General features: G+C 39.4%; 1 protein-coding gene across 1 annotated transcript in view; it reads left to right on the top strand.

Annotated features, from left to right (window-relative positions):
• The window catches only part of ctnnd2a (catenin (cadherin-associated protein), delta 2a), a 215,672-nt gene that overhangs the window by 52,958 nt on the left and 139,765 nt on the right, over positions 1–22,949 (top strand). The window lies entirely within an intron of this gene.

The following is a 22,949-nucleotide window of genomic DNA, read 5'->3' as shown; positions in this document are numbered from 1 at the left end:
ACTGAGCTTTCATACACATACTGTACAGACAGACGCACAACACAACATAAAAAAACTATGATAACAAGAACCTGCACACATTCACTGTCACATACACACTGTGGCAGTTACAGAGGGCTTGCTAGCACATTGACACAACCCTTGACAACATTGCTGAGGCTGTGACAGTACACACCTTCACCCACACATATACATGGTCAGAAAAAATCCTTGTGGAAACTTTGCTTTGCAGTGAGGACTCAAACCTCAGTATTATGCTTTCTGAAACCCCTTTCCTCACATTATGGCATTAATTAGCATATTAGCCATGGCCCCGATACCCTACTTTGTTACGTTCCCCAATTATAAGTGACCTTTCTGCTGCCAAACTTATTTTCAGATGAGGCAAAGAGAGCTCTTAACAGAAAGGAGTAAAGATGAGGGGGGGAGAGAGATATGTGTGTCTGTGACTTGCATGCTAAATTTGAATTTTATGCTAACAGTTCAAACCTTGAGCTCAGTATTTGTCTCTCCACTCACTAAATCACTGTCCTCTCACATTCTCTTTGATTTAGAGTTTGCCTCCCTGTAAATAAAAATCCAGAGTAAAAGTAAAGTTTGGTGGAGTCAGGATAAATTATTTACTCCTCATATCAGTTTTGGGGCGTTGTCCGCATCTATGCGCGCAATTGTGTGTATGTTTTTGTTTTTGCATGAATTTTGCTGTCATGTCAAAGAGTCAGATTCATATAAATTCAGCATCCCTCTGACTCCCTCAGGCAGCTTATTGCATAAGTACACAACTCTGAGGGGGGGGCTGAGAAACAGAGCGCGTCTGGAAAGAAAAGACAGTTAAGAACTTTTCCAATTCATTCTGTGTGCTCCAACTGAGTCTCAGATGACACTTTTTGTTGAAACTTTAGATGATTCCTTCCTGAGTTTGTGTTGCAGCTCCATTATTTGTTAATATACCCGGATGGGAATTCCTAAAAATAGCATCAACATCAAAAACTATTTAATTTTAAAGAAAGTAATTGAGTTTTTAACCTTTACAGTACAAAGGCACAGGTGAAATCATTATAGTGAAATAATGCATGTACATATGTATACATATACAGCAGTATGGTTTATTTATCATGTTTATAATCCTTGCCTCGCCATATATATTATGCAAGCATTACATATTTAATCTTCTCTACTGCATTTCCTGTACAGGAAATAAACTAAAATGTTTCCACAAACCTACACTTGCAGAAAGAGACAAAAACGTAAATAACAAACACAAAGAAACTCTTAGGTCCTAGGTTTTCCTAGTGGTACATTCCAGGTAAAATATGGGCCTATTGCGCTACCAATCTAAGCAGGCTACATTTTCCCTGTTTCTAATATATTTGTCCCACTCATTAATGTTTCTATAGGACATTTGCTCATAAGAGGATACTTTACCAATTTTAGTAGACCTCCACTGAAAGGACAGGGTTCCCTAGTGACTTTTACCCCCTTATTAAAACCTGTGTACCAACCATGATGCAAGTCAAAAGCCAGGCACACTGTAATGGGAAACTTGTAGAGGATCACCCAGTATACGTATAGCCTTGGTTCAAAATGAAAATCCTCAGAAATTTCTGAGATACATTTGTGGACCTGTTTCCAAAGGTTTTGGATGGGGCATGAAATATAGTGCCCTCTTTGTCTGGGGCCTGACACCTTTCCTTTCCTTAAAGCCTAGTCTCTGAAGTTGAGAAGGTGATGAGTAAATTGGTAGAGAATTTTGAATTGGATAAGCCTAATTCCAATATCCCTTGACATTTTCTGAGAGTTCCAACAAATCCCCTTCCACTCCTGTACACTTAATGAAAGGCTCAGGTCCCATTCCCAGGCTATCTTTAGAGCATTAGGAACTGTATTGGCCAAATAAAAGACCTTTGAATAATAAAATGAAGCCTTGTGGCCCGTTTTATATAGCCTACCATAGTGACATCAGTGAAAATATCAAAAATTTGAGGGGAATTTCTGGGTGAACCAAAGACCTGGTGTAGTAAGTGCTTTAGTTGAAACTTTTGCCCGAGCTTAGATCTAAAAAAGGTCACAATCTAGGAGTAGCTTATTTACCGTTTTGAGAGTGTTATCTGTGTATGTGAGAATGCCTTTATCCACTCAGTCTTTTCATAAGAAAGGGGCTTTACCTATTTATAATTTGGGATTCAACCATATACTTAACTCTGAGTTAAGAGAAGGATGTAGATTGAACGTGTGGCATATTATCTTCCATGTATCCTGCAGATGGAATATTATAGGGTGGGATTGATACCAGGGGGACAATTTGGTAGACAAGCAGTTCAACAGAGTGAGAGGAGACCCTATCACCTGCTCCTTCCCATGCTATGGTGGAGTCCTCTCTGGGGGTAATGCCCACTGAGCTAAATGTCTGGTACTAAAGGCATAATGATAAATTGCCCTCCATGCCAGCCCTAAACCCCCCTATCAACCAGATGTTGATAGGGGGAGTGCATCTGGAAAAACTCTCTAGGTATGTTGATAGGTAGGGATTGGACAAGATAGATTATTTTAGGTATGCAGTTCACCTTCAATACATTCACTTTGCCCCATAACGGTAAGAAGAAACATCAGATTTCTTTTTTAGCAGGGGCTCAAGGTCCCCCCCCCCCATAATTTCCCTTAGTTGATGAGGAAATAAAATACCTAGTTAGCTCATACACGCTTGGGGCCATTGAAATGACCCTGCATAGAAGGATTTGGGGCAGTAGGACGTTTTATAGATCTCTTGAAATCTATCTGAATGGTCTGAATCGTTAACAACCTCATGTATTCTCATTCCACCATATAGTCCGTTTTCCTTCTCTAAAATCTTCCTTGAACATCTTATACCCAATCTGTTTATGGGCATAAATTCAGTCACATAGCATTTGAAGAACTCTGCTGTAAAGCCGTCCTGGCCAGGTGATTTGCCAGAAGTTAACATGTTTTTATTTTTATGTATTTATTCTTTCAGTGTCCTGGTGTGATTTTTTATTTTTATTTACGCTGCCGGCTGTGTCAGATATCCAAACAAAACTCTGGTGTATTTGTAGGTGGCTAACATGGCAGGCCAATAATGTCACTGTTACTGAGTTATTAAGTTGAGCTCTAAATAAACCATATAACCCTTAAAGCTAAGTCTAGATTTCAAGACCACATCACAAATTAGAGTCCTTCCATAATATTTTATGTATTTTAATTGATTTTACAAAGTTTGGAGATAATTTCAGCTCATCTGTCAAACTATTCTCCACTTGTTACTCTTGACCCTGTGATTTGTTTGCCTTAGTCTGATGTGAGGCCATTAAGGCAAAATCCACTCCAAACATAACTCCCATATATTATTCTCATGATTTTGGACAGGTTAGTCAATATTTTTGAATGATGCAGCTAAGAAAGCAAGGAACCGAGACTCTGTCTTAATAGAGCCATCAAGAAAGGTTGTCTGGACTTGAGTATTTTTTCAGCAGCACAAGGTGTGTCACTTTCATATAATGAAATAATTTACTTAATTTATTTTTTCTAACTGGAAACATGATTTGATGTCTTATTTCTCTCAACATACATGTTAAACGTGTTCACTGTAGTTTTATCTGAACTTTGTACAACTGTTTGGTTGCATTTGCTTTATGCTTTTGAGAATGTCTGCATGCCTGTGTTTGTGAGTGAGTGTATGTGTTTGTGTGTGTGTGTGTTTGTCCGCACCAGCAATAGTCTGTCTGCTGTCAAGTTTACTGCAAATCACAGTTGCATCATCCTCTGATTATCACATCAGATATAGAGGATTGGCTTAGCTAAGCTTTGGTCTGCTGACAGCTCACAATATGCCACTCGGTCCACATTCATTCTTGTGTTTGCTTTAATCTGTCAATGCGTGTCTAGTAAAACGTGTGATGTGCATTTGTCTCCTTTTCTGTGCTTATACATACACATGTGATAGATCACCTCAACGTTTTCCCCAAGGGGCATCAACTACAGCTTGAAATTGAAGCCAGTGATGAAGTCCTTTAAAGTGTAATACCACTGACGGCTGTTGTGTTCTGGTGGCAAAAAGTCCTTGACTCAAATAGACTCCCATACAAAAAGCGTCAACTTCTCTAATGAAATACTTAGTCAATACATTTGTTCAACAAGTTATTATGGTCTCATTCCCTAAATTTGGGCCCTCTAATAAGTTTTCTGGTCGTCATTTTTTAAATGATTGCTCTGTTAATAAGATGTAAAAATGAATTGCAGCTTTGAGTTCTGCTGTGTGGGTGTTGATTGACAACTGTGATGACAGCTGGCTCACCTGCTGCTCTTGCAGGCTGCAGGACTCGCACTGAGTCAAACTGTTTTCACAATATTTCACTGAGTTTAATGTTACTTGATACCTATGGTGTTAGTGTGCTAATGTTAGCACATGTCTGCACTGCTCTATGTTCCTGGCAAATTAGCATGTTTCTCAGACTCCCTATATGGGAAGTTCTGGCTCCAAACGGGAAAAGATGGCACTGACCGTAAGCAGCAACTCTGAGTTTTAAACTAGCTCAAATGCAAACCAATGAATGACTTCACACCTTGCTGCCTATCTTCATGTACAGTCTATGGTCTGCCCTTTTTTGTTTTGTTTTGGTTTTCTATATTGATTGACATTATCCTTTATGCAGTTTCCAACAGGCCCTGTTTTTCTTTCTTTCCCCAAGCCTAAGTATAGATATTTGTGTCTGCAATATAACTGTGAATGATCAGAGAGAGTCTGATGCTATTCAGAGAGACAGCGCTAACCTTTCCCATGGTCTCCAACATCACCACTCATTTTCTTCTCCTTCATCAGGGTCTCAGTGACAGGCAGCGGCTAAATATAGAGTCTAGTGGTTGGCTCTGAGTGAATAGGTGTTATAATAAAGCACAGGGTAATAATGAAGGAAGGCACTGGGAGTAAAAATATAGACAGATAAATAGACAGAAAAAAGTCTCTTTTTATATATGCTATACTATTTTATGTCATTTCATGATAAACCTACAGTTATGTTCTCTTTTTAAGTTTGGTTTCTTCTTTTATGAGAGCATATTCTCTCAGACATGGTTTCCTGTGGCCTGTAAGCTGCAGCCATCACAGTCACTCAGATGTGGGTCCATTACTCTGTTAGAGGCTTGTCAGGGTGAAAGTGAACTTAAGCATACACGCTACCTAGTACCCTGTAGTTGTGTGTGTGTGTGTATGTGTGTGTATTATCATTCCAAACGTGTGGGTTTTTGTATCCCCTCTGTTTGTGGGTTTTTGTATAGCACATGCTTGGAGCGAGTGCTGTGTTTGCCTGTCTGTGTGTGTTCTTGGCAGCTGCTGTGAGCCTGCATGTCCTTAGTTGTGTTCCGCTCGATAAAGCAATTCAGGCATCTCCATGGACTCCTCCTCAGAGCTGAGGACCCTAAAAAATGCCTGAATGTGGTGCAGCAACCCAGGGCATTACTGACTAACATCTGTTCACACTGTGAACTGTTGGCATGCGACACAACACTTTACAAGAAGGAAACACAAACCGGCGCGCACATACACACACACACACACACATGCAAAAACGTAGACTCCAAACGCCATGCCGCGACTAATTTATCATTTCTCTAACATTAGTGGTAAGTGGCAGCCAGTGGGAAACATTTGCTCCTGCTGTCTTTTCTGCCTGACTGGCTGTGCAGCTCAAGCCCTCAGTGCTCTTTTTAAAGGAGTATGTAATGAATTTATGGTGGATGATTTCAGTTAGTATTCATCTGTTTTTCACCGTTACAGTGATCTCAAGTCAAACAGTGATGTAGCACCAAATACTGTAAAGATGTCGTTTGAAGTTTATAATGTATACTATAACCGAATAATGAGTTAATTTATTCTACAGGGCTTTGAAGTAAACACAGGGAGACATACAGGTTGTTGATACTGTTTGAGTAGCTTTTACATTGCTTCTTATTGAGCCTTTATGTTCCCAGGTTTTTGAGGTCCCATAACAACCTATTTTAGTTAAAACTTTGATTCTGAACTTTATATTTGTTATACTTTATGTTAGGTTAAGTGTTTTATAATGAACGGTGAAATAAAACATCCATAAATTAAAGTGCAGTTCCTAATGCATACATTGTCACAGACACCAACAGATTGCACAGTGGTTTTTTTCATATGTGCAGATTAATGTACAGTTCCTCGACAGATTCAGATCATTAAAGGCCCCTGAGCGTGTGTCTGCCTCGCGGTTCCCTCGCTAGGCATTTTAAGATGCGTTATTAGTGCAGTAAAGCACTGGCCATGAACTGTTGAGGAAATGATGTGAAGCTCGCTACTAAGCTAAACGTGGCTTGGGGCAATAGATTATCAAGGCCATATATGAGATGTCACGTAAGCTTATGGATTCACTGGCTAAATTTAATTATGTTGTTGTCATATTCCAGTGCCTACAAACAAACAGGGTACCAGCTTGATGCCTTGTGGCTAGTGTTATGGAGTTTTTTATGCATATATGAAATGATAGATGAGGAAATGTGGATATTATAGCAATCAGTTATACTTTATAACAAATAGTGAATAAATAACACAGCGCAGTTGTAGTAAACTCGGGTCATTAAAAAGAAGAAAAGGGAGTAACACATAGTGTATTATAATTCACCAATTATTTTAACTGGAAAGGTCATGTCAGATAACGGGAATTCAAGGCGAGGTACGCAGACCCTCAGTTAGTATACAGATGACAAGGGAAGTTGAGCGAAACAAGTGTGACCTCTAAATGAGTGTTTTGTTGTGCTTAATGGAATTGTTAGCATTTAGTGAAGAGAGATGGGGGAGTATCGATGCTGAAGGCAGGAGGGAGGCGACGTAGAAAGAGCGAGGGAGGGAGAGAGAGAGAGAGAGAGAGAGAGAAAGAAAGGACAGAGGGAGAGAGATGGCTAATAAATAGCTTTCATTACCCAGTGGCAGCCACAGAATAGGTTCATTGATTTATTATTTTTCATTTTTTCCTGCTCTCTCTCTCTCTGTATCTCTTCTACGTATGTTTTCATTGTTTCATTTTCTCTCACTATTTCTCTTGATCTACCCATCTATCTATTTTTCATTCTCATTTATTACATTTATTATTATTATTTTGGTTCACTGTATTATCACTGTACCTATAAACAGAACCCTCTCTCTCTCTTTTTACTAACCTGCAGTATAGTCTGTACAGTGCTGGATATCAATGTGTGTGATAATCATGCATACTAATACACACAAAGACCAGTGCATTCACACACACAGAATTTACATTGCTGTTATTCAGCATTTGTATACCATGCCATCAGTGGCATGGTAACACCCCAAATTTGACATACAGAGATAGAAATTATACCTGGCAACCCTGGAGAGAGATAGAGAGAGAGAGATATAGAGAGAGAGAGAGATAGAGAGAGAGCGAGAGAGAGAGAGATAGATGGGTACAGAGAGAGAGAGAGAGGGAAAGAGAGAGGAAAGAGTGGGGTGTAAAGTTCATGTCCTGAGGCAGTAACAGCTTTCTGATTGTATTGTTCAGACTTACACATCTGCCCCAAGACCCCTCGGGTAGGTCAGAGAAAGGTAAAGCTGCTTGTTTAAGTGCGTGAGTCTGTGCGTCTGTGTGGGCGGGCGAGTGTGTGTGTGTGTGTGTGTGTGTGTGTGTGTGTGTGTGTGTGTGTGTGTGTGTGTGTGTGCGTGTGTGTGTGTGTGTGAGAGAGAGAGAGAAAGAGAGGGCAAGAGAGAGAGTGAACAAAAGCAATGAGTCACCACACACGCTTGCCCTACTGCGCGTCAGTGCTCAATCCCAGAGCCTAGGACTATTCTAATCAAGCTGTGACATTTAGTTGGACACCAGCAGGGACCAGCGCCACTCTTTGTGCCTCGTGTACGAACACACCCACACACATCCACACGCATTTCCTCACCAGTGCAAATTCTTTAGGGTGCTAGTTCAGCTCTGACTTGTGGGACATGTGCCTTTCAGCAAGACACTGAACTCCAGGCTACTGGCTCCCGATGGTTGAGCCAGGGACTCACATGGTAGCTTGCTGCCGATGTGTGTGCGAATGGATGAATGAGAGGCAAATTGTAAAGTGCTTTGGATGAAAGTGCTATATGAGAGACCATTTCCCGAATGCACACCATTTTTCTTCTCTTCTGCCTCTCCCCTCATCTCCTTGAATTTCTTTTCTCTCTCCCTCTCTGCTTTCGTCTCTTCTCTTCCTGTTTTCTAAATCTTTGACATCAGTGTTTTAAAATATAGATTAGAATACATTTTCTGTAAGAAATGAATGCTTTAAATTAGTCATTTTTAATAATTCACAATGTTGCTTTGTACAAGGTTGACTGAAAGTGTCATAAAGCTTGTTCTATAATCATATTACAAAATGTTGATGCACTGTAAAATCTTATTATATTCAAATCATTTATGCACTAAAATATTGCATCACATTAGTTTGAAACAAGTTTACAGGCACACAGTACACATAGAAGTGATTTGTGTTTTATATGCGATTTAATTTATTGGACATGTCCGTCACATTCAGACAGCTTTTAGACTTCATCATGCGGTTATCATTTAACAGCTTTTTTTGTGCTCTCTTTCTGTCCCTGACCACCGTCCTGCTTTTGCCACGGCTAAAATACTATCCAATTACATTCCTTTATCTCACTATACCCCACTCTCGTCTCCTGCGTTGGGTGATAATAGAGGGATCCATCACACCATTAGCTCCAGGCGGTTTTATAAGCTCAGCAAAATGCTGCATAGAGGGAACTCAAATTATAGGCTGCTGCATTATACCTTAAAATACGTCTTGTGTTTGGGCCCATGTGAGCGTGTGTGTGTGTGTGTGTGTGTGTGTGTGTGTTTGTCTGTTTGAATGATGATGAAACTGCGAGTCATGCTCCCCCCTTAATGACTGATGATGCATTTCCAAGAGGAGAGGAGAAAAATGGTGGCAGGTGGCAACATCTCTCACACCACTGTCGTCCCCACTGTCTATCTTTCTGTCCGCCTCTCTCTGTGTTGTTTCATCTTTCCCCCATATCTATCCATCTTTATTCCTAAATTACGTCTCGGCTTTTCTGAATTTCAGCAAGTGAATTTTTTAAAAATTCATGACACATTTCACTATACTGTATATTGAGGAAGCCTACTTACAGCTTCTGAGTTAGCTATTATTTCAATTAATATTGCTTATCTACATGCTTGCTTGTGCCTGTAAAGACATGCAGACTTAATGACAGAAGAATCCATATCCCTCCCTTGATAATACACTGATTAAAGAAACAATATTTTAATTATGTTGCTGATTGATAAATGCACTGTTATCCCATCTTTAACGAAGACTTGGAAGTCAGAGTCAGCTACAGAGTAACACTTGAATGTGGGAAGGGATTTAGGGATTGATTGTTGCTCTGGGCCACTTAAGTACAGCCAGTGTATACCAAATATACTACACGCCTAAATCTGGCTTGTCCAGTCGATGGCTGGTTTCTTGAATTGCAGCCAGAACAGTCCTCTGCCAATCCTCACGGTCTAGCTTAAAGACACTATGTGCAAAATGTGAAACCAAAAGGGGTGCCACTTGTCTTTGCTCGTTTCAGTTTGCTATTTTGATGGGTAGCTGTAAGCAGTTGATTTTTCAGCTTGTTGTTCTTCCTTGTGGTAAACATGAGAGCCATGAGAACTGACCTCTTTCTTTGTGAAGGAAGGTCAGTATCTTACTTTTACAACAGTTTTCTTGTTTAGGACAAATCATATCTTGCTGTCAAACAGGTGTCAACAGTAGCCCATGGCGGCAGCAGCAGGTGTAATAGAACTACATGAAAGGAGAGTGAAAAAAATAGTCTCAAATAAGGGAATGAGCGAGGCTCTTTTTTTTTTCAGTACACAGCTTTGAGGATTGTGAATCTGATTGGATCCAGTCTTCTGTTCCAATGGCGAAAAGCTGTCTATGCATGTAATACAATATCATGCTTGTGCAGTCGTAGAAATGGTTGTCATCATTCACTGCTTCTGCTAATTTCTTCTATGTGAACATTTTAGCTTCAATGTGCAGCAGTTTTTTTTGTCCATATATAATCTCTATCAGGTATGGGTTTCATTTACACTCTTTGAGACAGTGAACCGAGGCTATACAGTACCCTTTAATGTGTAAAAAAGAAGTAAAGTGTCCCTAAATTCTGATACAGACATACAATTTTAATGTGGGAAGATAATTGACCACAGTGGATTCCCTGTTAAGAATCAAAAATAGTTCCAGCTTGATTTGAGATGTAGTTGAGATGTTTTTTCATTATGTTTTATAATTTCCTTTTTGTTTTTAAATGATGTGGCAGCACTAAATAAAGTTATTCCAGCTGTAGATGTGAAGGTGGATAGATAGGCCATGTTTATTCCTGTAGGAGTCAGCATCTGGTGACTCCATGTCAGCGGCAAGGAGACGGAGGCCTGCAGGGCCAACAGCAGAAGTGTATGTGTATGTACATGTGTATGTGTGCACAGTCGTGTATATGTGTGTGTCCTCATGCTGAGGGGAATCGGGGGTGTTTGGTTCATTAAACATGCAAATGCATGCTTATCTTCCCCCAACACCAGATAGTGGTGAGAATAGATAAGAACCAACCAAACTGTGCCAGGGAAGCAGACAGAGAGAGAAAAATAGAGAGAGTGTGTGTGTGATAGAAAGAAAGTGAGAGAGAAACACAGACAAAATACAGAGAAAGATAAAAAGAGAGACTGATTCTAAAATGTAAGGTGTGGGGAAAGAACAGAGGATAAATGATCTTATGAATAAATGCTGTTGAAGGTCTTCCCAGAGGTGGAATAGCCATCATGACACCTGATGGCTACATGCATGGTCTTTTTAAAAAATCTTTGTTTATGACTTCAATAGCATGATAATCCCTAATGACAGTATTTTGTGTGTCCGAAGTAGTTTTCTTTGTTTGTTTATCCATGTCACTATGCCATCACTTCTTCGTCACACAGCTCTGATCACATTTTAAACGTGGATTTATGCTGCATCCTGCTGCTGCTTTTGGCATTTTCTAAATGACAATAATTTTCCCAGCAGAACGTTGTAATTACAGGTCAAAACGGTGTGATGGATACTGTATCATTGGCATTTGTTGATGTGTTTATTGTTGCCTTATTAGTCTAAAAAAAAGTGTTTTCTTGTTAGTTCCCATCTTCAATGTTCATGTGTTTATGTCTAATCAGTGCTGAAGGGCTCCACTCTGTACTGAAGTTACCCTGAACTCATTACAGAAAACTTTCATTGTGTGTGTGTGCTTCATTTGCTTTGGCACTCCTTTTGACTTTGGTGCTTATAATTATTCTGAAGGAAAGGGAAAGAGAGAGAGAGAGTGTGTGTGTGTGTCTGTGTGTGTGTCTATGTGTGTCTGTGTGTGTGTGAAGGCAGTTATAAGTATGCATTTATGTGGGATTATGGTCTCTGCTTTTTCAATTCAACAGGAATAGCTGGAAAAAGTGTATTTGCATTCATCAAGCTTGACAGGCTATTTCTTAATGTGTGTGTGTGTGTGCGTGTGTGCGTGTGCGTGCGCGTGCGTGCAGGATCACACATGTGTGACGCCCTGCATGCCCGCCTGGCTGTCTGCTGTCTTGTAGGCATGTATTTTTCTATGTATGAGTGTGTGTGGTGACAGTGGGATCAGTGTTGGGGAGAAAAGGTTTCCATTTAATAGGATTAAAGTAAAGTGGTTTCAAAAACTGCCAACTGTAATTCATAGCAGTTATGATTAAAACACAGTGATTCCTGAGATGCATTACAGAGAAATACTGTAGGTGAGTTCACAATATTATTGGGATCTACAAAGTATGACGTTATTTAAGTGGGTACAGTTCTTCATACAGTACAATATAATATTTAGTACCTAAATCATAATTTGCAATACTGGTTTACCACCAGTTATGGAATCTTTGGAGTATAAAATATCTTGGAATGCAGTGGAATTAAAAATAGCTCAGAGGAGGTACATCAAGTGAAAGTAACCATTTAGAGGAATGGTAAATGGACTGTACTTATATAGTGCTTTTCTATGACCACTCAAAGTGCTTTTACACTACATGTCTCATTCACCCATTCACACACATTCATACACTGATGGCAGGGGCTACAACGCAGGGTGCCAATCTCCTCATCAGGAGGAAACTAACATTTACACATTCACACACTGTTGGCACAGCAATGGGAGCAATTTGGGGTTTAATATCTTGCCCCAGGACACATCGACTGGACTGGAGGAGCCGGGAATCAAACCGCCAATCTTCCAATTGGTGGAAGACCGCTCTACCTCCTGAGCCACAGCCACCCCAGAGGAGGCTGAAGCCCGGGCTTTTTACTTGAAGGTGGCATTTTTACATACATTCACCTCAAAAGTTTTTACTGTGATCAATATCAACATCAGGCACTAATAGCACTGAAATATGATTTGAAGGTGCTTAAACCACACATGGTAGTTCAAAGGAGTGAAGGCAAAGAGCTGTTGAGGTTTAATTCTCCACTGACACATAACCACTACTTTTTTCAGGTATGCTCAACCAACCATCTCGTTTGTATTCATTTTGTGTACTACGGGTATATTTGAGATGTATTTATATAGAATACTGTCGGGTGATGTGGCTAATGATCAACATCAAGAGACTTAGAGAGACCAAGAGAGGGAAATGTGAGAGATAGTGAGAGAGATGAAGAAAGGAACGTATAGAGAGATTGGGAACTAGATGAGTGAGAAAAGGAAGAGGGAAGGTGATAGAGACATAATAGATGAAGAGTTGACAAGTATATATGAGAGACATGACAAGAATATTTAAGGGGGAAAAAAGGACAAGGTGAAAGCAGAAGAAGTAATGAAGATATTTTGTCCCAGAGAATGTGTTCATGTCCATTAGCATGCAGGTCTTAGAAACTGGGCTGCTTTCAAGTTCTTGTCCTTCTTAGCAATGTCCTCAAAAGAGTCAGTGCTAGAGGTCCCCAGAAAGTATATGTGTGAGGGAGAGAAAGGCATAGAAACTGGGAGGGCAAGAAAGTGAGAAAGAACATGACTGAGTTTGTCCTCTGGAGGCACTGTACCCCGAGGCCAAAGGAGTCAAAGCCTGGAGCAGTTTGAAGGGAGTGTGTGTGTGTGTGTGTGTGTGTGTGTGTGTGTGTGTGTGTGTGTGTGTGTGTGTGTGTGTGTGCGCCAGGGAGAGGTTGTTTTGGTGTCTGTACACTGTGACACGCCTCTTGTTTTCACAAAACCAAGTTCTTCTATTTAACTTTGTGAACCTTACCAGCATTTTGTCATTAAAACATATAATGTGAAGGAGACAAAAATCGACAAACAAGGCAAACTGTCTGTTTAGACTCTGGGCCTTTATTCTGCGTCGTTACCTCTGGTGCCTACATGAATACTAAAGCCTGCAGCAGTTTGAAAGCAAACAGAGAGACAGGACAAATGATTGATTGGATTCATTCATTGAGACATAAAATAATGCACGCACTATGCTGTGCTGTGCTGCCCAAAACATCATATTCCCACAAAGACTTTATAGAGGATTTAGATTAACACAATAAAGCTGGCAAGTTTATTTCCTGTGGGCCAGGGGTTGGATGTGGGGGCAGAGTCCTCCCAAGAGCCATAACTGGATGCTGTGCTTACACTTTTCATTGTGACTTTTATCACCTGCTCCCAAATCGATTTTTGTTTGCATTGTAACCCAATGAGTCAGACGGCATCCTGGGTGTTGAAAGTCGCTCGATGATTTAAAATAGAGATAAACTAAATGAATTCCAGTTTGTATTCATAGTCCTGGATGTGAGTTCAGTTGTGTCTAAGCAATGCAAAGAGTTGGAGAACAGCAGGTGAAGGTTCACATATTAACTCATGCATGTGGCCAAATGGTACTGTAGTGTAGGTACTTACAATGGACATTTGCATGTCAGCTTGCAGTCTTTTAACAACAGATTTGTATGATGCCTGTCAATTTAATTTAACAGGTCTAAAGTGGCTTGTTTGTTACAAAACATTTTATGAACTTAATTTGCATGAAGCATGAACAGGTGTCAAATTCACATCAAAATGGTGGTAACAAGATCAAATACTGACACATTTTCACCAATCCAGAAAAATCTACCAAACTAAACATGCTAGCGTGTGTCAACATTGCTGTTCTGGTCTTAGGATGAAAATAATGTTGGCTTCTGTGCTTTTTATTATCTTTCTAAGAGACCAGCTGTCTCATAGCTAGCCTAAACGTGCTAAGGTTGGCATCTGCTATGAGGTTCTAGCCCTCAGGTACCTCCTCTGGCGAAAAAAGAGCATGCATCTGTGCAGCCCTCTCTAGATGAGATGGATGAAGATGAAAAGAGAGAAAAGAAAGTGAGTGTAGTGGAAAATGATGAAGTACATTTTCCAGAGGGGGATGTAGTGAACACATCAAACTCCAAGTTTCTCTTTTTTTCTTGTTTTGTGATGGTTGTACATTTCCTGCCAACTATTGATACGTTTTTACTACTGCAGAAATGGCCTAAAGTTTGTAAACTGGATGACCAAAGTCTATTCATTATGAACAGAAGAGAAGTGAAAGGGTATTGATCACCGTACATGGACTTCTTCACTGCCCCCCCCCCCCCCCCCATTTTTTTATCACAAGTTTGTGTGTGTTCGATTCAATTGGATTTCTGGTTAAGGAATAAATGTATAATCGATGGAAGGTCATGCTTTCCTTTGCTGTATTGTGTGTGTTTGTGTGTGTTTGTGTGTGTGTGTGTGTGTGTGTGTGTGTGTGTGTGTGTGTGTGTGTGTGTGTGTGTGTGTATGTGTTTACAGATAAAAGTAAATAAACATACAGAAAATCACCAAGAAATAACCTGCCGCTGTCATATTTGACTCTAAAAGCTTCTTATTTTAACACTGTCACTGAACTGAGTCTTACCATCTTTTTTTTTTTGCATCTGTTTTTGAAAGATGTTTGCAAATGTTGACTTTGGCACATTTGGTGCCTATTGACAACAGTCTGCACAATGATAAGAATTAGCAACTGCAATGCTTTGAAGCAAAAAGAGAGACAGTAAAATCACTCCCAAGTTAGCTGCACACTACTAAAGCCAGATGGCGCGTGTGTGTGTGTGTGTGTGTGTGTGTTTGAGCTGTTGAGTCATTGTGGACCAGACATGGTGATATATTGTGATAGCCAGACCAGCCAGCTCCTCTCCTACCAGTTAATTAAAACCTCAGCCCCAGGGTCCCACTGCATGTCACATCACATCATTCTTACCAATCAATCACACATACATGCATACATTCCCACAAATTGTATGTATGCATTCATATCAGCCTCATCAAGTTACACACCTACACATACACCTACACTGGTTTGTGTAATAGAGCATGAGCATAATTCATTTTCATTGTAAAGGGTTCATGTCACCCTCCTGTGGAACATTAGTTATCTGTAGCATTAATTACAGTGGTGTAAATAAGAAAGAGATGAGTGATAGGCCCTGCGAGGCATTAGTATACAGTACATGACCATGTTATTGTCTGTAGGCACAACTTGTCTGAGTGTATGGGCATAAGTGGAGTGAGAATTGTTGAGAGAAAATGATTAAATACAGTAAATCCCATGAGTTTGTTATTGTGAGGAGTACAATGTGTCCACTATAGCTTATTAAAACTCAAACAAATGGCTCATTAAGTGAATAAATGCTTGAGCCAATCGCGGCCACTTTAGTCAATGCTTGGGATTCCACCAGATGCATTTCAGAGCAAATTACGCTCTACTCTGCTAAAAATACATGCGTAGTCTATTTTTGACGGACGCTGCATCAAGCTGCACAGAGTAGATGGAGCTGTGCAGGAAGTTGATCTTATATCGCATCACTACATCAACTTTACGTTATAACAGGTGGCACCAGGCCAAATAACTAAGCAAGTAGCAAAACTGAAGAGGCTTCTAGTAGATTTGTTTGCTCCTCACGCCTGTTACAAGTTTACTCAGCATTACTCCTGTTTCATCTGATTTGACATGTTGGATATTGTGCTTAATTTGAGTTGAGTCCTATAATTTTCTCTGTGTGTGTGCTTATATTTTTACGTAATGACTATCCTACTCTTTGAATGGTCTACCCTGAATCATGAATATTGACAGTATGAAGCTCATGTTGAGCCATTATGCTGATCAGACACTTAAGCAGCGACAGTTCCTGTGTGGTATAAGATTACAAGTGTGTGTGTGTGTGTGTACATGTGTGTGTGTATGGAGCAACAGAGTATTGGTAATTGGTCTCATGGGGCCCTCAAAGGGAGAGACAGCATAAGGCGAATAACCTCTCCCCTCTCACATGCTCTCTCACACACATACACACATACACACACACACACACACACACACACACACACACACACACACTAATATATCCCTCTACTGGAGTGGAAGCTGCTAAGAGTAACTCTGTGACTCCCACTAAATCATTGGTTAGATTATTCTCCGGGGGATGAGTGATTTAGACTGTCATCTGCTTCTGCCCCCAAAGCTCAGAGATGTCCCATCCACCCATGACATCACACTACTGCCCTTGAATGTGAGTCTGTGTCATATCAGTGAGTGTGTGTAAGGGTTTCACTATGCCTCATGGGCTGCAGGAGATTACAGTTTATTTTGCAGACAAGATACAGACGGCGAGGGGATTTTAGCTTGTTGTATAAAAGAAAAATTACTTGTGCAATCACATGTCCTCACACATAAATGGTTACACTTCAAGAACACGACGTACCTCCTTCTGCTCATCTGAAGGAACAGATTTGTGTAGTTGTGAATGGGAGGAGGAAAGTGTGCAATTGCCAAAACATAAAAGCTGTTTCACCGGGAAGCCGAAAAAGTTATGAAAGTGTTTCATCATTTTCAGAAAGTAATATGTCAAACGGAAGTGGCAGATGTATTCCACTGCTTTCTTTTCACAACATGAAATGGTGACAACACAACAGGAAATTTAGAGTGAAATATTGGAATGAAGACTTTCTCATTCAAGAGAATGCGTGTACACACACACACACACACACACACACACACACACACACACACACACACACACGTTCTTATTCAAGAGAATGAGAAAGTGTTTCCAAACTTCTGTATATGATGGAAAACCAAACTCAACATCGGTGTCTGATTCATGTCAGAGACGCATTCCAATTTCATAAAACTTGCGGCTAGTTTTACAAATGCTCTGATGATTGAGTGTACATAGTCCAGACCTCCATTATCAGCAATGACTGTTTTACATGTAGAATCAATCATCGGTGAGTCGCGCTGGGTGAGGCCAAACTGTTTCTGACTGCGAGACAGCAACACAGTTGACAAATAATGATTGTTGTTCCCGCCTTTGGCCTCTGTAACCTGTGTTAATCCCTCTTTGCCTAATATTAGGCTGTATTCATAACACGTTGGTGTGTGAGCATGCTTACTGGAGTTGACAGCACAACACATTTTTTATTTTGCTCTTACATCTATTCATCTCTTGCTGGACACATTTGAAAATGCATTTTCTGTGGAAATCCAGTTCTTTCAAAACACCACTGAAAACTATATAAAACTTGTTTGTTTTTTTTACAGCTACTGTGTGTATTTGTTGCCTGGTGGCCCACTATTTTCGCTAGTTTTTTTGGGCCAACAGTGTGCTGATATATTATCCGTCCATTTGACTTTAATGTGCTTGTGTATTTGGCAGCTTGTGGCAGTATTATTCATACTGTATGTATATTTCTATTGTTATGCTAATGCTAATTATGACTACTTTGTCACGTGATTATTGTTCAGGCAAAATTACCTTAATGAAGCCAACAATGCACATCCAATTATCCAATTAATATTACTCTTAATATCACATTATAACTGTTTGTATAACATTTTGCATACCATATAGTATACAAGTCCATTCTAGATATGTTAAACAAGGTTATTCCATATTGCATTGTAAAGTATTTAAAGCAGGGTTTTCAGTATAGGCTTAGGTAGAGGAATGTGTTTCTTAGTGTGTGTGTGTGTGTGTGTGTGTGTGTGTGTGTGTGTGTGTGTGTCTGTCTCTGTCTCTGTCTCTGTCTCTCAGTCTTCCCTGTTGATGTGTGAATGTTTTCTTTAACAATTTACTTTAAAGATTAGAAATGCCTCTTTCAGTAATTGTAAATGTTTCCATGGTGAACTGTGCCTTTGCAGTGCAGCTTCATATTGATGTAGTCTAGTATGTATGCTGCCTGCTGTGGTCTCGTTTCGGCTCCTGACAACCCATGTGGTCTGGAAGGACTGTAGCATGCTGAGTGCACCATTTTTTCCAGCAATCTGTCTTGTATAATTGTAGAAATAATAGTTATTAGTGTATGTATATTTCTTAGTATTCCCCGTCGTTAGTTTGCTTAGTTGTGAGTCAGTAAATCATTCCTGACAAAAAATGAAGCTGTCTGCTGCGGAGCAGGAGAAGACTGTAGCTCTTCAGCTCTGCTCAGCTCTCTACTATATTCACATTATAGAGAATAATTAATATTTTTCTCATTAATGATGTATTTTTTCACCACCCGCGACCCATCAGCTATTAATCAGAATGTAATTTTCTGACCTGACTGGCCCAATCCGCGGATTAACCCCGGCGCTCGTTGATATAACTGCAGCCACGCATCACTACTGGCACATACAAGCTATGTTTGATAAGTGTTTAAGGCTTAGATTATGACAAAATGACCACAATAATATATTGGAATCTTATAAATGTGTGCTTTAGCTACTCACACACAGCCAGGGCAGTGCTGTGTTTTGTTGAACCAGTGTAACATATCTGCAACGTCCTGCCAGCAAGCTGTTTGTGACTGTGGGGACAAAGAGACCAGTACCGAGGGAATATTTCAGGTCCCACATTGATTAGCCAGCCAGTGATGGTACCTACAGTAACAGCATGAGAAGACATGCTCCATTGTAGCTCTCTCTAAATGATTCAGCTCTCTCTAAATGATAGTTTAAAATAAATACACAGAAGAATTATATAAAATCCCTTTCGTCCTGGAGAACATATTTGTTCACCCAAATACATTTTCTACTGTCCCTGGGACAGCGGGACACTATTAGTCCTGAGCCCGTGTGTGTGTATGTGAATCTTCACTGACCTTGAGAATTTTGCTAGTAAATACTAAGCACAGAATTGGAGGTAAGTGAATCACCATTATATTTCTTTGATCTTTGATTACATTCAGACAGTCGCAATCTTTTTCAGGTACTGTATATGGATGCCTGCTGTAGCCGTTTCCAGTTTTTAAATGACTGCTTTATTAACAAATTACAGTATGTTTCTTATTTACTTACCACAAAATTGTCCAGTGTGCAGATGCTTATTTTGCATATTTCCCTCACTGTATGATCTACAGTGTAAACTGTGCACAAACCAACCAACCAAACTAATGAAATCCAAAATAAGCTTGCAGGAGATATCTATTTTATTTAGAGTTGACTAATGTATCAGTCTGTATCTGTAGCTCAATAATAAGCAAATGTTAAAACTTTTTTTCTTTTGCTCCATAATATAGTAAAAGTGAAACTTCTATTTCTAACATCTCATAATATGTGTCGTATAGCCTTTAATCTCCAGTTCAATAACTTGTCATAATAGTCTTGTTGCAGTGAGCCTTGTTAGATGAGTGTAAATATTAGACACCTCCTGTCTGTGTGGAGCACAATAATACAGGGCACACCCGGTGTCAGGCCAGCCGTCCCTGGTGAATTATGCATGGAGGTATTCTGTCATTATCTGTGTGGTGCAAAACGACGATAGCCCACCTATCATAATAACTATAATAGCTTGGTGATTTAGCCACACACAGCAGATGTTCCAGACCTGAAATAGTGCAACCAGCAGGTGCTGCTAATAGTGGAAACCCACATTTGTGCATGTGTATGTGCACACGAGTAAATGTATGAGTACATGTACACACACACACACACACACACACACACACACACACACACACACACACACACACACACAAAAAAATACAGTCTTGAGTAATGTACATATGTGGCCATGTAATGTGTGCAATTAAAACATACTCTAAAGTAATTGTGTGTGTGTATGTGTGTGTGTGTGTGTGTGTACTCTACCCATATATAATATAATATTTATTTATTTCACTGGAAACTGTTTACATGTTTATTATTAAAGATAAAGGCGAAGACAACTGATCAATTTCTCATATTAATCAATATGGTCTCTGTGGAGGAAACACACTGAATATGAACATGCCGATGCAGGATGTGGTCGAGGATTTCTATTATTTTCTAGACAATGATTTAAAAAAAAAAAAAAAATCTTAAAATACTTTGGTACAAACATTGGTCAAGAGCACTCATACCAAGATAAGAACAAAAAAAACATGCATATCCTATCATCAAAGTTAGATTATATTTCAGAGTAATCATGATTACAATTATAATATAGTGATTGGATTATTACATTTGTCGGTTAAAGACATACTATTGGTCCGTTGATCCCAATTAGAACTATAATACATTTATTCAACAGTACAACAACTTCTTTACTGCTGAAGTTCATCTTCTTGCTGCCTTAGTTATGTGTGTGTTATGTGTGTGTTATGTGTGTGTTTTTTTGTGCGGCTTGAATGTGCACGTGTGACGCACATAAAAATAAGGCTGTGTGATAATAGAGTAGATCTATTCCGGGTGCAGTTAAAAATTAGAGGACTTTCAGATAAACACAGAATACTGACACACACATGAACTTTTAGTACATGCATGTGGGTTAAACATCTGGATGTGAGTGTGTAGAACTTGAAAGGGGCTGTGTGGGAGAGGCAAAAGCTGCAGAGAATTGAAACATCTCTACTGAAGTTGTCAATACCATGGTGCATTGTTTTCTTTGTTTTATTTTTGTGTTTTTGTGGGAAAAGAAGTTTTTGTTGCAGCTGTCAGTAGTCAGGCATTAGAAGTTATTTCAGTGAACACTTTGACTAGACAATTCTCTTCCAGCCTGACTGTTGAACTGTCATTCAGCTGTCATATTCACAAAAGTTTGTCCTCAGCCTTGTTGAGCACACAATAGACTGCCTTCTGAATAAAGTATCAGTGAGCTTGCATGCGGGTATGTGCATGCAGGAACACAGATATACATACAGTAGTGACACATATGGTATATAATGAAAGTAGACAAGCCATACATGCATCCACATAAACAAAAATACAATCAGCTTTTCAGCCTCAGTGTTTTGTCATAATTTTTCTTTAGTCTGAGTCGTGTGTATGATGCAGTTTTGTGTTAATTTCATTCTTTTCATTCACATTGTTATTTTGCCCACTCTCAACACAAAGGCAATTTCAAATCTCTCTACCTCTCTTTCTCACATACGACACACTCCCCACCCCCGCATCCTGAGGAGAACATAAAAGCCCACTCTGCCTTGATTGACAGATTACCGTCATGGTGTCACACTGTCATGCCGACAATGATAAAGTACAACACTGTTGTTATGACAACCACCAGTGGGTAGATGTGTGTCCACACAGCAGACAGATCTTAAAAAATGATTGAGTGGTTCCCAAACCAGCTCCACGCCTAAAAGTGAGTAGGCAGGATTTGGCTTGCATATTATTTCCCCTCGAAAGAATTAACTACATCATACAGAGGTTCATCAAACTTTCACAGCACACCTGTGTATATAAGGCTGGCCTGATTCTGCACTGCTCAGCAAATCAATTATTTCTCTTGATACTGACCTTCTGTCCAGATTTGAAGATATTCACATTTTGAACAATTCAATCGATAGGTCAGTGGAAGTTTATACATTTCCAACAAAAGTGTGTTAAAAGGAAAACCTGGTTGACATGTCGTCAATGTTCAGCAAGAGCTTTGGTTGGTTGCTTGTGAACAGTTGGCTGAATTCTACTGGAAAGATTTCACAAATTCTACTGAGTTCTGCTGTGCAAGTGAAAGTTAGATGAAAAAGTGATTACAGCCCGCCAGTGCTTCCCAGTGGTGAGGAGTGTATAATAAATAATAAATAGATGTAAAACTTTATTTAGAGAAGAACTGTATCCTGTGTTCAGAATCATTGCAAATATTGTATTGTTATTCATTGTCTAATTGTGTCATTACTAGCTTCCATATATTAAATTAATGTAAAATTGAACTGTACAGTATATACAACTTATTTCACTACCCACAGTTAGTCAGAACTGATCTGTCAGTCAAGTTGCTTGCAGTGTGAACTATGATAAATGAGAGGAGAATGTTATGATAGTATATTAAGTATCTTTGTTTTTTAATATTTGATGTCTGATGGATACATATTTTTCACTAATCAATACATATACTGTTGACATAATGTTTTTTTTTATCTCACAACTCTTGAAACTGAAATGCTGATATGTTGAGTAATTATTCAACATATTAGTTCCCAAATGTGTCACTGAATGTGCTTTCCAATCCTCTGTATGTCCTTAAGCTGTCTCTCAACATCTTCAGAGTACGTCAGCAGAATTTCAAACACTTAATTCACATACAAAGAATCAACATACTCTGACATGATTAAATGGAGAATTTTGTTTAAGATTAAGGTTTAACAATTTAAAATCCCAATTTAAAACATATGGAAGTGACAGAGGGCAGTGTTGTGTGGAGGGGCTTTTTTGTGATTTATCTAAGCTGTTCCTCATTAGTCAAGTTGTTGGCCATTAGTCATCTACAATTTGGAAATGAAGGAAACATTAAATCATTTGTTCTAACAAGTGTCATGAAATTTGTCTCCAGACTTTACTCACATAGCCACCTGCTTGTATATACTTTAATGAGGAGATGCATTCATTTAACATCATTCCAAGCAAATGAGCAGCTTTACAGCTTAATGAAAAGGCCTATGAAATGGGCTGGAC

The sequence above is a fragment of the Scomber japonicus genome, chromosome 21 (genome assembly GCF_027409825.1).
Source record: "Scomber japonicus isolate fScoJap1 chromosome 21, fScoJap1.pri, whole genome shotgun sequence".
NCBI classification, from domain to species: Eukaryota; Metazoa; Chordata; class Actinopteri; order Scombriformes; family Scombridae; genus Scomber; species Scomber japonicus.
The sequence above is the reverse complement of the archived record's forward strand: the minus strand, read 5'-3'. Positions and strand labels throughout refer to the sequence as shown.